Raw genomic sequence first — 15,345 nt, 5'->3', positions numbered from 1 at the left:
TTTCTATGGAAAGCATAATCATCGAAAATTGCGGGTGACCAGCGATATGGTGCATTTTTTCCACTCAGTAAAAATTCGTGACAGCAATTTCTTAAAATTTCCTTTAAAATATTAGATTTAGAAATTAAGGAAATAAATAAATAATAACTATAGAGAACGTTTGGTTCGTTATTGTCTGACATAATATGAATGGCGACTTGCGAAATATTCATGTGGGTGGAAACCAGAATAAGGGATTCTGTGGCCTTCAGATCGTCCTGTTATCTCCTAAATTATAAGTTTAGCGTGAAGTTTTCCCAGGACTGAGACGGCACTCCCTACATCGCACTTGTCCTTTTCTGAACCCTCGGGGGAGACGTTCAAAATGCTATTCGGGGAATTTTCAGCATTTTTCAAACATCCTTCGTTTTCCCCAAATCAAGTTTGATCCGGACTCCATTGTTACTTCAGAGTTAATCCTACTATCCTCTATTCTTCTACTGACGATGAAGAAGAAGAAGAAGAAAATTCTAGTATCGGAAGCAAACTAGGAAGTAGTGTACCAGAACATTGATATTTATTATCTAGTTATTTGCTTTTAAAGTGGTAATTCCGTGGTAAAAAATCAACAGACTCGAAACGTACTCGAATTAGCACTAACTAATTTTACCCCGTGTCCTCTAGATAACAGTTTGTCGAGCCATTGCATTCACGTACGTAATTTAATACTTTTGTTTTATGTTTGTTCATAGCCTCATAGCTGGATAATTTTGGGTACGACTTTTAATATCTCTTTGGGTTAAACATTTGCTGAGAGGAGCTTTTTGTGCCCGGTGAAATTAGTAGGAAAAAAAGACACCTTGTCAATTTCACAATTTTAAGTTTTTAGGTTGTCAGTAGGGGAACCTGGTTCAAGTCCGTGCATAGGTGAATCAGATTCATCAGCTCATTTAGAGTGGGCTTCTGTTTCCTTCCGGCTATTTATAATTGCTAATTATATTTTTTTTACTTCCAAGTCTATTTTAGAAATTTTGAAATATAAGTTGGTTTTTTTTTCTGGAAATTATTTTCTTAATTCAAGATATTTACCAATACTTTGTGAATTGCTTGGGGCTTTGAATCAATAGGAGAAAATGTTGTCTGATCATTAATTCAATAGGTGCAGATTGAAACATGTTATAATTATTGTTGAAATTTGGGCCATAAAATTTCCCAGAGGCGAGTTCTGCACGTCAGCCATCTGGTAGAAAATAAAATTGGTAAATAAGCAGTCGATACAGAGACTCAATGGAATTGGTTCATGTCAGCTGTCAGTAAAACGATTGGTAAAAAAGCAGTCAATGTAGAATACCTTCTACAGAATTGATTAATACTTGCTATTATTCGCCTAGAGTGTTCACCTAAGATGCGAATAATCGCGTACCTTCAATCGGAGAACTTTTGTTGACGGCGATTGGACCCCAACGGGGATGCGTGTAAAATAGTGGAGAATAGTGTTCAGGGTCAGAACAGACCTCGGGCCACGAAGGCCACATAGCACGAGCACGGAATGCCTCTGGATGAGATACGGCTCACATTCCTCGCCTTCTACGGCACCTCGTCCTTCTGAATTTCGTGTGGCACCTTCCAGCCCCTGCTAATGCCTCGTTCACATTACGGTTGTCCGAGCGATCGTCCTAACGTCAGTTGGCCGAACTAGCCGTGTGAATGCATGTCCTCACAATAGTTCTCGTAGTTCCGAAAGTTGCCATTTTACGATGGTTAGGCGCTGGGAGACCGGAAAAGGAAGCGATAATGGAAAGACGAAAAGCTCGTTAAGCTCTCTTCACTCTATTTTTTTCATGGATTTGTCCTAGGAAGGAAGAATATGGGCGGAAGAAAAATTATTCGGTAAATACACGTTGAACACAGTAATATCTTGTCCCTGCATACCTCAACAGATTTGTTAACCATCGATTTCCCGTTCGTTTTAGATGTCAGCACTAGTGGGCAGCACAAGTTTTAACCATCGTCGTGTGAATGCACGTTAGTTCCGACAATCGCTAGAACAATCGTAATGTGAATGAGGTAGATATATGAGCGTAGTGAACGAACGTAGTGGTCATCTCAACATGGGCTGATGACGTGGAGCTACTAAAGGTATAATATTTGGAAGAGGAGACCGAAAGCAGAAGTGCGAAGGGTAGGTAAGAAAGAATGGAGAGAAACACAGCGTCCGCATTAGCCTGCTCTTAACGGAAGTCGCCAAGGAGACAACGGCTTAACGTCCCATCCGACGGACGGACTATTGCGCTTGAAATGTCCTTCGCACATCATGTAACCGAGAATTGGGCAGTCTCTAAAAATTCTCCGCCACCGCCAGGATTCAAACCTGACCCCATGGGGTGGGAAGCCAGCACTCTAGCCATCAAACCAACCCGATCCTTTTGAGCTACTTAAAAGAAAATTTTGGAAAAATTGCGTCATTTTATTTTAACTACATGTACCGGTTCTCTCGCTGGGCATTGGGTCAACTTATTCCTCCTCGCCAATGTTTCGCAGGCAAAGAGGAAGAATTTTCTTCTTTCCGGTCAACGGACATGATTTCGAGTTAATTCTTATTCAGATGTTTTATGCCAATTTTACAAAAATCATACGTTGTTTGAAAATAAAAGACAGCAAAATAAATTTATCCTTTAAATTAACAGGCCATTTTTCTCTAGTTACAATGATATGACACGAGATAATACAAGAAATCAGTCATTTCAAAATTATAAAAAACACATCCATTCGAAAAAAACAATGTAAGTTCTATAATTCACGTAGGATATAACCACATCAATGATCTAAAAAATAATATAATATAACGACCATTCATTTAAATATTCAATTTCAGTTCCCGCCAAATCCACTCATTAGAAAAGATCATATTGAGGTTCTTATATTTAATCAAATGGGAGTAGATAAAATTTAATTTGAATTAAAATCTGTATGTATCACCCATTGTTATCAAATGTCGAAGATGTCCTTTAAGGTAACCTGACGTTCTAATTCTCTTATTCTAATAAATTCAGTATTTTGCATTTTTTGTTAAAAGCAATAAATTTACTTTACAATATGAATATAAATTTTTCCGCGAAAGTGAGTCATTGTCATTAACAGAGCTTAACTCTTGATGATAATAGTTTTTGTTATCATCAAAAAATATGCCCCAGCTCGTAACAATAAAGCTAACCAACCTACCCTGAAATTATTAGCGTTCACACCTATCTGCCATAAACTCCAGGCAAAACTCGTTTGCAAGGATGGGGTCATGCAAGAAAATCGCTGAAGTAGAACTACGGGAATGTTTCAAAAATATTTCTCCGGTGTTCGAAAGTCAGGGAGGCAAAAGTTCACATTATATGGGCCACAAAAGTAAGGATCAACACGGCGATGAATAGTTGACGGGCCTTGTCATATTGGTGTGACCTCGATGACATGGTGTAAGCGGTGGAAAGGGAGATCGTTGGACCAAAGACGCTTACGAAGACAGATTTCGTGTGTTTGCACTGTGCGGCGGAATTACTATATGGGCGAGTGAATATACGAGGGTTCGCGTAAAGACGCGAAACATTTTATGAGGCTGACGTCACCCGGAACGGAGGAGCTTCATAAATCGTCATTCTGGTTTCTTTTTGGCGAGGAAAAGCTTGGTAGACGATGCTTCCTAGAATCTTTTGGCTCTCCTTTCGCTCCTTCCAGACGAAAAAAAATAAAAAAACCGGCGAACTATTACGTCTTTGACTCCGATTCGAATGATCAAATTGTGGGAGGAAATATTAATGATATAAATCACAACCTCTTCCAAGTTTAATGCCACAATGGTTTCAGCAATCCTTTAGAAACATCGAGAAAAGTCTTTTTTTTATGAGATACAAAATGTAGATAAAATCTGCGTGATTCCTCCGTATTCCTTTGAATCATATCAGTCTAATCGTTCAAATGGGTGCCTTGCGCAACATTTTTTATCAATTTTGAGTCAGTTTACCTATCGTTTAACCTTTAGCTGTTATAAATTAGGGTTGTAAATATGAAAGGGTGAAAGTTAGACGCATAGGGACTGGGTGGGTGGGGTGGTTAGGTGAGAGGTAACGCAATATTAAGAGGAGGGAATGAATCATTGACGAAGGCGTCATTCACATATTAAGTTATAATTTTAATAATGCTACTTTTGAACCTCACGCGTGTTGACATTGGGGGAACTTTGAATCAACCCTCCCCTTGGCGATAAGTCAATTATTTTTAGAAAACAAATTCTCAGGAGAAAGTCTCAGGAGTTCGAATTTTATAATAGTATTCTCGTAATCAAAGTTGTTATAAAAAAACTAACCGTAAATTAAAAGCTGTGGTAGCTCACCTCACCTCCTCCAAAATGAAAAAAAATGTTTCACCGCTGAAAAATAGCAGTTGTAAGTCAGTCGCTTAGTAACTCTGAGATCCATTTCACTTGCTTTTGGTATAAATTTTAAAAGAGGTATGGAAAGAGAAAAATTGTGGCGGATCAAATGCTATTATTTAAAAATTACTTTTTGCGATTTGATATTTATAATATAAAACTACAAGTGGTTCAAGCTACTGCGCGATGCTTAATGAGTGTTCATGGACATGCTTCTTCTTTGTCACCTTACATTACTTTAACCTATCGTGGGAGAGAACATATCATAAGAAATATTTGTAGCAGAACCCTGAAGAAACTGGAATTCCTCATAGCGTGTTGCAGTAAGATTTTCAAAGAAGCATGAAAAATTAAAATAGAGGTGCTATTTCGCTTTCGTTGGGGCACCTTGAATACGCAGCTAGCGCATGGGATCCGGTACGTAAACCCACAGGGGTTCTTTCCTCACTTCAAATGCACCCATCGAAATGTAATTCATTATTGAATTCTTCTAAACGCTGACACAGTTTTTTTTTTGTTGATCCCGATCACGGCCTTTTCATTCAACCTTCATCATTATTTCTTCTTTTTCCACAAGGATCACTGTAATCCCCATTGACATTCCCTTGAATATATTTAATCTATTATTATATTTTTGCTCTTACACAAAAATTTCACCAAAAATGGCAGAGATGAGTCTGTCGCTTAGTTAACACTTTGGTTGTTAGAGGAGGGAGAAAAATGATGGAAAAGCAAAAATTACGAGAAAGAGAACTGTTCAGAGGGGGTTAGAGGGTTTGAAATAAAAAAAAGTATTTCTTCGGGAAAGAAGGTGGTATAGATTTGGACTCGGGATTACGCAGTATTATTGTCTAAGGGAACAAGCCGAACAATTTTGTACAGGAGGAATGAGGAAGTGTAGGAGAAACAGAGAAGAAGATACGAGAATAGTAAGGCCCAAATGAAGTCCGAGTTTATTATAGTTGTATGCTTTAAATTTCATAATAGTACTCTCGTAATCAAGGTTCTTATGAAAAAAACTAACTGTAAATAAAAAGCTGAGGAATTTTTTTTAAGGTAGCTCACCTTGCCTCCTCAAAAATGCAAAAAATAGTTTCACCACTGAAAAAATAGCAGTTATAAGTCTGTCGATTAGTTACCTCTGTGAGGAATGGGAAGGGGAAGAAGATTGGAAGAATTCCTCCTTAGAGGAATGAGAAAAATTGATGGAGGCAGAGAAAAAACTAACGAGAAAACTGTTCTGATAGTGTTAGAGGGTGCGAAATCAATAAAAAATGAAAATTATTCCTTATGGAACGAGGAGGTATAAATATGGCGGGGACTTCGCAGTAATTTTATCTAAGGCAACGCGCCGAACAGATTTATGCCGTGGGAGTGAGGAAGTATCGTGGGACAGGGATGGAAGAAGCGATAATAAGGCCCAAATGAAGACCGAATTTTGTATAGTAGTATATTTTAAACTTGACAATAGTATACTCGTAATCAAGCTTGATATGAAAAAAAACTAACCGTAAATAAAAGACCGTAATGGGAAAAATTAATTTCTGATAGCTCATGTTGCCTCCTCAAGAATGCAAATAAATTTCATCATTGAAAAATAGCAGACCACCCACCGTTGCTCGTAAAGGATGTTACCCAGAGAATTGGGAAACTTTGACCTTTGATTTCATGTACATAAAGGATTTTTATATTCCCTCTTTGATCGTTTCAAGAGGCGTCTCAACCCAGAAGGATATCCATCCGCAGAAGTTGTATTACGAGAAGTGACAAACGTAAATGGGAAAACGACGTAAAGGACGCGTTGGATGCAAAAAAGTAGCACTACAGGGTTTGGGAGCCTGAGATATACTTGTGTACAATCATTGGTTACAATCCGTGCAGCCGAATGGAAACTCAGAGCGGACAAACAAACAGGCATCCTCTTTGATATACGTAGGTAAGTATTTCGCTTAATTAACGCTGTGAGGAATAGGAAAAGAAAGAGTATTGGGTGAATTCCTCCTTAGGGGAATCAGAAAAATTAATGAAGATATAGAAAAATTCGGAAAATAAAACAGTTCTGAGGGAGTTAGAGGGTTGGAAATTAAAAAACTGAAAATTATTCCTTAGAGGAAGGAGGAGGTATAGATTTGGCTGGGACTGCGCAGTATTTTTGTCCAAGGGAAGGAGCCGAACAGATTTGAACTGGGGAAGTGAGAAAGGAAAGGGGAGGCCAAAAAGGGAAGAGAAAAATAAGGCCCCGAATAAAGTGGCGTAAGAGGGGTTGACAGTAAGAGATCCGGACGTTATTAAAGAGGGGGTGGGTGCGGCCGCAGCCAGCGCCACTCCCGGCTGCAACACAAATGAGGAGTTATGTCCCGAGAAGTTTTCTGGGGCTTTTGCCGTCTGCGTATTTCCTTTCGCGGCCATCCGTTAGCTCTCGCCCTCCATCACCACCAGCCGCCCCCTAGGGAATCAACCTCTTTCCACGCTGTTATTTCAAAAAACCACTTCCTTGTTTTATTTTAGCCTTGTCTTCAAAAAATTTGATGTTCTATAATTGAGTGATGTCATAGATCACTTTATTTCACTTCATATTTATGATCGCAATAGCATTATTAAAAGGAATTTTAAAATTGTATTTATACGTTAGTTTTTAAAGTAAAAGGAAATGTCGAAAAATATTAAAATGGCATTATGAGTTATTATTAAATTTAATCTTGCTTTTTTTTATCTTTACTTTTCAAAAATTTCTATGTCCTATAGTGGAGTGATATCTTGGATCAATTTATTTCACTTCATATTTGCGACCACAGTATCACTATTATTAGGAATTTTAAAAGTTTTACTTAAGGTAAGTATATTATGTAAAACAATAATTTTCAACCATGCTACAATAGCATGCATGAGTTAATAATAAATTTTATTTTTGGAATAGTAAGATAAATGTCTAAATTAAATAATTGGAGTTTCGGTAGATACTGCGATGTAGGAATAGAGAAAAGTCAATTCGCATAGCTTTCTAAACTGCAATTTAACAGCAGCGATAAATTTCAATGAATCAATTTGATTTACATTAAATTTTGCCTTATGCAAAGTTTTAGCTTTAGAACGTTATAATAGTCCTGGGTCTATGAATATATGATGCTTTATTTTAATTATTAATATGTTTTACGGCATGTTAAATTTATAAGGTATTTTTGAAAGGGCTGGGGGACGTGAGCCCTTCTTAAATGGAATGGAAAATAGTGTTTAAAAGCCCACCAATCAGAGCTTATAGCTTTGGTAGTTCTTCCAATTACCATCTGCGAGTATTTTATTGGTTTCTTAAATTACATTTTTATTTCAAATATAGTATTTAGCTGCGGTAGGACTTCCAATTTATCTTCGAGCATTTCCCTAATCTTTGAATGAAATCTTTCTTTTTAAATATAACATTTCATGAAGGGTATCACTTGAAAATTACTGAACATGCTCTTAAATTGACTTGCCCCCATCCAAAAATAAAAGGTGAGTTCAATGAGTGATGCAACTTATTTTTTTCACAGCCAATTTTGGTTGAAAAAACTTGGCATTTCTTGTAGAACATTTTCAAAGATTTCCGTTTCGTCTCACGTAGTTGTATTGACTTGCGATAGGTGACCGCTCTATACGGAGCTGTCAAAATGGCGTCTGTAACGGAGCGGAGGTGCGTTCCAAGCAACGGTCAGTGATTGAGTTTATTTTGGTGGATAACCAGGGTATCTCAGATATTCATAGGCGCTTCCAGCATATCTACCCTGATCTGGTAGTGGACGAAAGAATATTAAGTCGTTGGGCAACGCTTTTTTCATCATTGCCGCTAATGGAATGGTGAAGAAGTTATTGACGCAGTACGACATTGGCTACGACATCGACCACTGGAATAGTACCGGGCAAGCATGCAGGCCTTCTATTCGAGGTGAAGTGAAGCCGTAGTATTCAATGGAGATTATATAGAAAAATAGTGTTGTGAAGCTAAATGATTGAGGAATAACATAGTGTATTTGAATGCTGCATATAACAACCCCTGTGTTAACAAAATGTGTTGCATTACTTATTGGATTCCCATTGTATATTCTATATACGCCACAATTACTGTTCATTATTGTTATTTTTTGTAACATCATGGTTTTAGGGGTAACAGATTCATAGTATTTCACAAAGACTGTTTGCGCTTTCACGAGTAATAGCCTCACTCACATGTTTGGCTTCCGTTTCCTCAACCTTTCCGCCTTGCCTTCTTCCTTCCCATAGGCACCCACGTCTCCTTCCTCACGACATTTCTGCATCTGCACCTAGCCGCGCCTCCGAGGGCGGTGAGTTATGGCTCCGCATGCCGCGACGACATGACCCACATTGCATCCTAGGCCCCACCCTCGCCCTCTATGCACCAAGCGACTCGGCGACCACAGTCGAGATGACAATTCCGCTGGATACGTCACACCCTGAAATCCTATCTCGCAGAAAATACGTGTTGTCATATGTTAAAGCTTCTCGAGCAGGCTTTAGTGAACATTTTCCGTAATCATATGACAGTTTATTTGGCGAATTTTCCAATCAAGAATTCAATTAAGGGGTTATAACTCATATATGAACTCTATAATTATTTTGAAATCGTAATATTTAATTTTATCTACCATTTCGAATAAAGAGAATATTCTACTATGTGTTGGTAGTCATAAAATAACTTTTTCATTCATTTAAATTTTATATTTTAAGTTAATGAATCGATTCCAGACTGGATTTTTCAGTCAAATCTGGTATATGTTCTTGTTGTACATACGTGATTTTTTGACCTAGCCTTAATTTGATATGAATAGAGTTAACGATGTTTCTCAAGTTTGATGCTTCAACGTTAAATATTTTATATAGTTCCAATTTTAATATCCTTCTCACATTTTCAATATCGTCCATTTCTGTTCTCACTATCATTTGTCAGTGGACCATTAAAAATTACAAAGCCAAAATACCTAATTTTAATAAATGCAACGTGCATGAGATTTCGAAGCCTGAAGTTTAGTGGAAAGGGAGCCAGTTTCTAGGTCCCTGTGACGTCACGTGGAGTGGCACCGCATGGCCGCCAATCTAGCCTTTTTCAAAAGGTTAAATTTGACCATTGACACTCGTCTATACTGGGATTTCTAAAACCTAATAATTTGTATATTATGAATACACTAATGTTAGGTAACGAATCGCAATTAATGCCTTTCGTTTTCTTTGATGAGGGAAACTGCCCTATTGCAAATCCAGGAGATCTCCGCCATCCTTCAGACCACTCCATTGTTTAGACTCTTTTCCCCCAACCGTTTATTCCCTCTCCACTTCCTTTTTTCTCCTCCGACTCACACTTTTCTCTTTCCCACCCACACCGCGTCTGACTGCGACACCTACCACCCTCACCCCAATCTCTCCATAACTCTTGCCGCCTCCTTCTCCCACCCTTGACGCCTCGTTATAATATAACACGGGTTCCCTAGCCACCGCTAACCCCATCCACTTCGTCCAGGAAAATATATATATATTCATATTTTGAATATCTATAAACACTACTGCGTGATCGCAATTTATTTTAATTTATTTATTCACAATACGTTCAACAGATTCAGGCTTCAATTGGTGGAAGTTAGACATATTTAAATGAAGAAAAGATCGTAGCACTTTTCCACAAACATTTTTTACTGCGTACAACGCGTTTCGGCTCACTGAGCCATCATTGGTACAAGACATTCCTTCTTGTGCCAGACTCCGTCTTGTACCAGATAATGGCTCTGTTAGCCGAAACGCGTTTTACGCAGTAAAAAAAAACTGTGGAAAAGTGCTACGATCTTTTATTTATTTCAATTATTTATTCCCATTTATTTTATTTTATTCCCAAACCACCAAATACAGCTCACAGCGGCCATTTTATATCGGTGTATTTAACAAATTGAACAATTGCACGTACACAAAGAACCATGTCCTGGATAAGGGAATTCTGCCCAGGCGCGACTCGTGCCTCTTGTTTGGCAGGCGAGGACTTTACCCCACGGCCACCGAGGTAGTTAATTTGAGTGGGTATCGATGCTTTCCGTTCGATATCGCGCTCGATATTAGCTCGGTATCACGAGGCCGGCCATGAATTATTCGAGTGGATATCCATGCTTTTTGTTCGATGTCGCGAGGGCGGCCATAAATTATTCGAGTAAGAGTCAATGCTTTTTCGTTCGATATCGCGTTAGATATTCGTTCGATATCGCGAGGCCGGCCATAAATTATTCGAGTGAGTATCGATTCTTTTTTTGATATCGCGTTCGGTATACTTTCGATATCGCGAGGTCGGCCAAAACTTATTCGAGTAAGTATCGATGATTTTTTTGATATCGAGTTCGGTATACTTTCGATATCGCGAGGTCGGCCAAAACTTATGCGAGTGCGTGTCGATGATTTTCGTTCGATATCGCGTTCCTAACAACACCCCTTCTCTTATTATTTCAGCCCCATTCTTCCCATAAACCTCCCCCTCCAACGTCCTTCCACAGCCCCTTCATATGCTTCCCATTGGCCCTCCCCCCATGCATGCAACAGCAGCCTCTCTCCCCTTCCCCACCCTTTGTCCTTCTTCCGAAACCCGCCTTCCTCCTCGTTTGCCTACGGGCTCTTTTTTCTGGGAACCAGTTTTCCCTTCAGATTGATTCAAGAGGAGTGAACATACAAATTCTGGTGGGGTCGGAGGGTGAGGAGGCAGAAACTTTGGTGTACACGACACGAAGGGTAGGAGCGGCGAAGATCTTTGGGCGGCCGTGGGATGTAGACAGCGTAGCCTGTCATAGATACTCTCAGTGGCGTAGTGAGGGGGGCTCCGAACCCCCCTTCCCTCCCCCGAAATATAAAAACACAATTACGTCGCTTAGTAATGAAAGAAAACAAAATATTGAAAATTATGAATTTTTCGAAATATTTCTTCAAAAAATAAAGTTTTTTCGATTATATGAAAAGTGTTAGCATTAGTTTACAGCCCTCTACTTGTTACTAGTACCCTGACTTCAAAAGTTTTTCCCCGGATTCCCCTGGTTTTGGACACCCCCCCCCCCCCCCCCCCCCGAACGAAATTCCTGCCCATGTCACTGGATACGCCCTGTTACTATGTTCATGTATGTACGGAAGCATTATTTGGTAACATTATTCCGCGTATTTTGTGTTAGAATTGATATCACTTCGGGACTTCCACAATTTATTTTAAAATTACAACCAGTTTCGGCTATCAAGCCATTATCAAGTACATAAAAGGATCCCTCCCACCACGTTCAAGATTTAAGTTTCGATTTACGGATTTTGTTCATGGACGGTTCTAATAACCAAAGATTTGTAATGATATGTAATTGTTAACATCGGTAAAAGGTCTCCGAATTTCATGCATGATATTGGATAAAATAAAACATTATAAATGTGTAAATCTTATTTATAGATCTATGTTTGAAGGATACATTAAGTATATCATCAAATAATAAAATAGCAAATATTATGGCCTTTCAAGACACTTAATTTTTTGTGTTATAGTACACCTGATGTGACACATGAGGGATTTTTCGTAATCTTTGTGATATAATGGTTTTGGTTTAATATGTTTGGTTGGGATACAATAGTTTTGGTGAGGTAATACTTGAAAAATGTTTCGTAATCCTTGTGTTACAACAGCCTTGGTTTAAGTTGTCGGAGAGCTTATTGAGGGAATAGAGGGCGCAGTCAAAGAGGGACAAGTTGGAACATTAAGGATTGAGAGATATAAAGAGAGCTCGTCGTAAGGGAGACCAAGGACACTATTGCAATTAGCCAAAGCTTTTCCACTCGATACAGCAGTGCAAACCAGCATTTTCGCGAGTAAAAATTATTTTTCACTTATTTCGGGCATTTATGAACAATAATTAATATAGTTGACCGGTATACTTCTCTAACACCTCAGATTTTCCCTCAAACTCGGAAGGATATACCTCAGTTATTTATGAAAATGTTTATCCTAGTTTTGGCATGAATATGTAATTAACACTTCAATGTTTATTCTAGCTATAACTGGTAACGTACCCTTCAGTTAATTCTTAAAAATTAATGCTAATTTTAGAATGAAAAGTTTACCACCCCCAATTTTTTGTGTTAGAGTATACATGAGGTGTTGTACGAGAGATTTTATCGTAATCCCTCAGATATAAAAGTTTTGGAGAACGAAAAAGAAACAACTGTTTCAGGTTCTCTAATATACTGGGAAAATCACGATCTGGTGTCATTACATAAATATATGGTCAGGTGTAAATATGTTATATCCATCAACCTGGCGATCTAACTATGTTAAAAAACTAGGGTCTTGCTTTTTCAATTATATTAGTGAACCAAACGGCTAATATTTTTCATTTTCCATAATTTAAAGGTTTCACACAGTTTAGCCAGAAATCATCAGTTAAAACAGCTTCGGTTGAAGTTGTCGGTGAGCTTATTGTAGGAACAGAGGGTGGAAGCAAAGGAGAGACTGAAACATTTAAGATTGAGAGATGTCAAGCGAGCTCGTCGTAAGAGAAGACCAAGATCACAATTGCTATTGGCCAAAGCTGTTCCACTCGACACAGCAGTGCAAACCACAGACGTCCCGAAGAAGACTCCGTCGGGAGTTCCCCCACTCCGGTACAGAAAGGAACGGTTGGGGCGAAGAAGACCGACCCCTTCTCCAAAACCTCGGAATCTGTATCACCCTCGCGGAAACGACAGAGGTGAACCATGCGGCAGGAGAATGGGATGACGGTATTTTCCCTCGGCAGGGATTCGCTGTTTTCGGTTTGGGAAAACACAGAGTGCGCAGATAGAGTGGGTAGGGACTCGCTATCTTCTTTCTCTCAAGAGAAGCGGCAAGGAAGTCAATTACGGGCAAACTTATTGGAAACTGCTTCAAGGACAAGAGGGGTGGGTGGAGAGGAAGGAGACGACCGATATGAAGAAGGTTGGTTGGGGGTGAGTTGGATGAGTGAGGGGATGCTGGATGAGTTTTTGGATTAAATGGATGAGAGGGTGGTCGAAAGAGTTCCGGCGGAGATTGGCGCGAGGGGTGGGAGGAGGAAAGAGGGGTGGTTTTGGTTTTGGAGGGTGAAAGTTGAGGGTTGTAGAAGGAGGAAGTGGAAGAGGACTAAAAAAATAACGTTTAAAAAGTATTATAGAAAATAGAGTAGAAAATGAAATTTAGTATTCCGGGACAAGTGTGTCCCTTAGTAACATAGATGATTATAAATATAATAGAGTCAGAAATATTACAAGAAATATTTAGATTTACTTTAAACATCGATGCCGCAGAATGCGACTTAATATATGACAAAACAGAACAAAAAATACATATGTATATATGTAATAATTAGCAAGACAAACATATGCATACTCATCAATACTTCTGATTTTATTAACTTTAGCACAATATTCAGTTAACTTACAATATTCAATTCACATGTAGAAATATTTCATAGCATTTCTTTTGAATTGAATTGCATTTTTAGATTTTTTTAAATCGTATGACATTTGATTCCATACTTCGCAAGAGGTGACATGGAAAGACCTAGCTTAAATAGATGTTTGATAGTGTGATATGTAAAGTCCTTCGATGTGGAGTGTTGGACGTTTGTTTGTTCTAGCATTATATTGCACATTTTGGTGTAAATATGTGGGAAGTTCTGTCGTTATTAACTTGTACATAAATATTGCTTTATAAAGTAAGCGCCTATCTTGTATTTTTAACCATCTTAGTTTTTCAATATATGGAGTCACATGTTCATAATATGTGATGTCAAAAGTATACCTTATACTGGAGTACTGAATCCTCTGCAGTTTTAGATTTAGTTCATTTGTAAGGTCAGAATGTACCACGCAGCAATAATCTATATGAGGGAAAATAAGAGTGTCAACTAATTTTTGGACGGAGATAAGGTGTCTAAAAAGTGGTATCAGAAAGTAAACATTTCGATACCGAATTTTGGGGTATTAAAAAATGAGGTTTAGGTTGTACCGTCTTCTTATTAAGGTTTTCACGAGGCTTTTCTTCTCTCCTACTCTTCTTAGGAATTCCTCATTACTATCTCGGTCGATCCATTTGATCCTCATCATCCTTTTGTAGCACCACACTTCGAAGGCCTCTACTTTATATTTACCCAACAGACGAAGTGAAGTACCTAGGAGTTACGATAACCTCGAACCTATCCTGGTGAACATATATAAGGGGTATTTGCGACATATCCCAGAAGAAATTAGGATTCGTCAAGCGTATTGTGGGAAGATTTTCGTATGAGAAAGGTAAAGAAAGGTGCTATGTCACACTCGTCCGACCGCACCTTGAATATACAGCGATTGTGTGGGATACGGTGCAGAAAGACTTAATCCGCTAACTGAACAAAATACAATGGAAGGCTGCGGGGTTCGTCAAAAACCGCTACTGACGTACAGACAGCTTTACCCAGATGTTGGGCGAATTAGGCTGGGAGCCGCTGGAGACTCGGAGGCTGCGCGCTACTTAGGCTTAGATTGCTTGAACAATTGAGAATGGATATCTTTAAGAGCGATACGGAGAACATAATATTAGATCCGCAATATATTTCCAGGATCGAAAGAAGTGATAAATTAAAAGAGATGTTTTGCCGAACGGATACATATGGGAACTCGTTTTTCCCCAGAGGCATAAAGGATTTCAATAAATGCTATTCGTAATTTCCTTAGAGCACTTCCTTTTTATTTGTTAATGGCTGGTGTCCTAACACAAACCTTTTAGGCGGCTTGCGGGGTAATATGTAGATGTAGATATTTCTCTGCTACTGTCATCGTCCATGACTTACACCCGTAGAGAAGCACACTTCATATATTAATTCTGAAAATTTTATCCTTCTATGATTAAATTTCCCGCTGAAAGCAGGTCTTTTTTTTTGGTGGAATGCTCTTTTCGTTAGGGCTAT

The sequence above is a fragment of the Ischnura elegans genome, chromosome 9, assembly GCF_921293095.1.
Source record: "Ischnura elegans chromosome 9, ioIscEleg1.1, whole genome shotgun sequence".
In the NCBI taxonomy this organism is placed as follows: Eukaryota; Metazoa; Arthropoda; class Insecta; order Odonata; family Coenagrionidae; genus Ischnura; species Ischnura elegans.
This window is presented reverse-complemented; position numbering follows the sequence as displayed.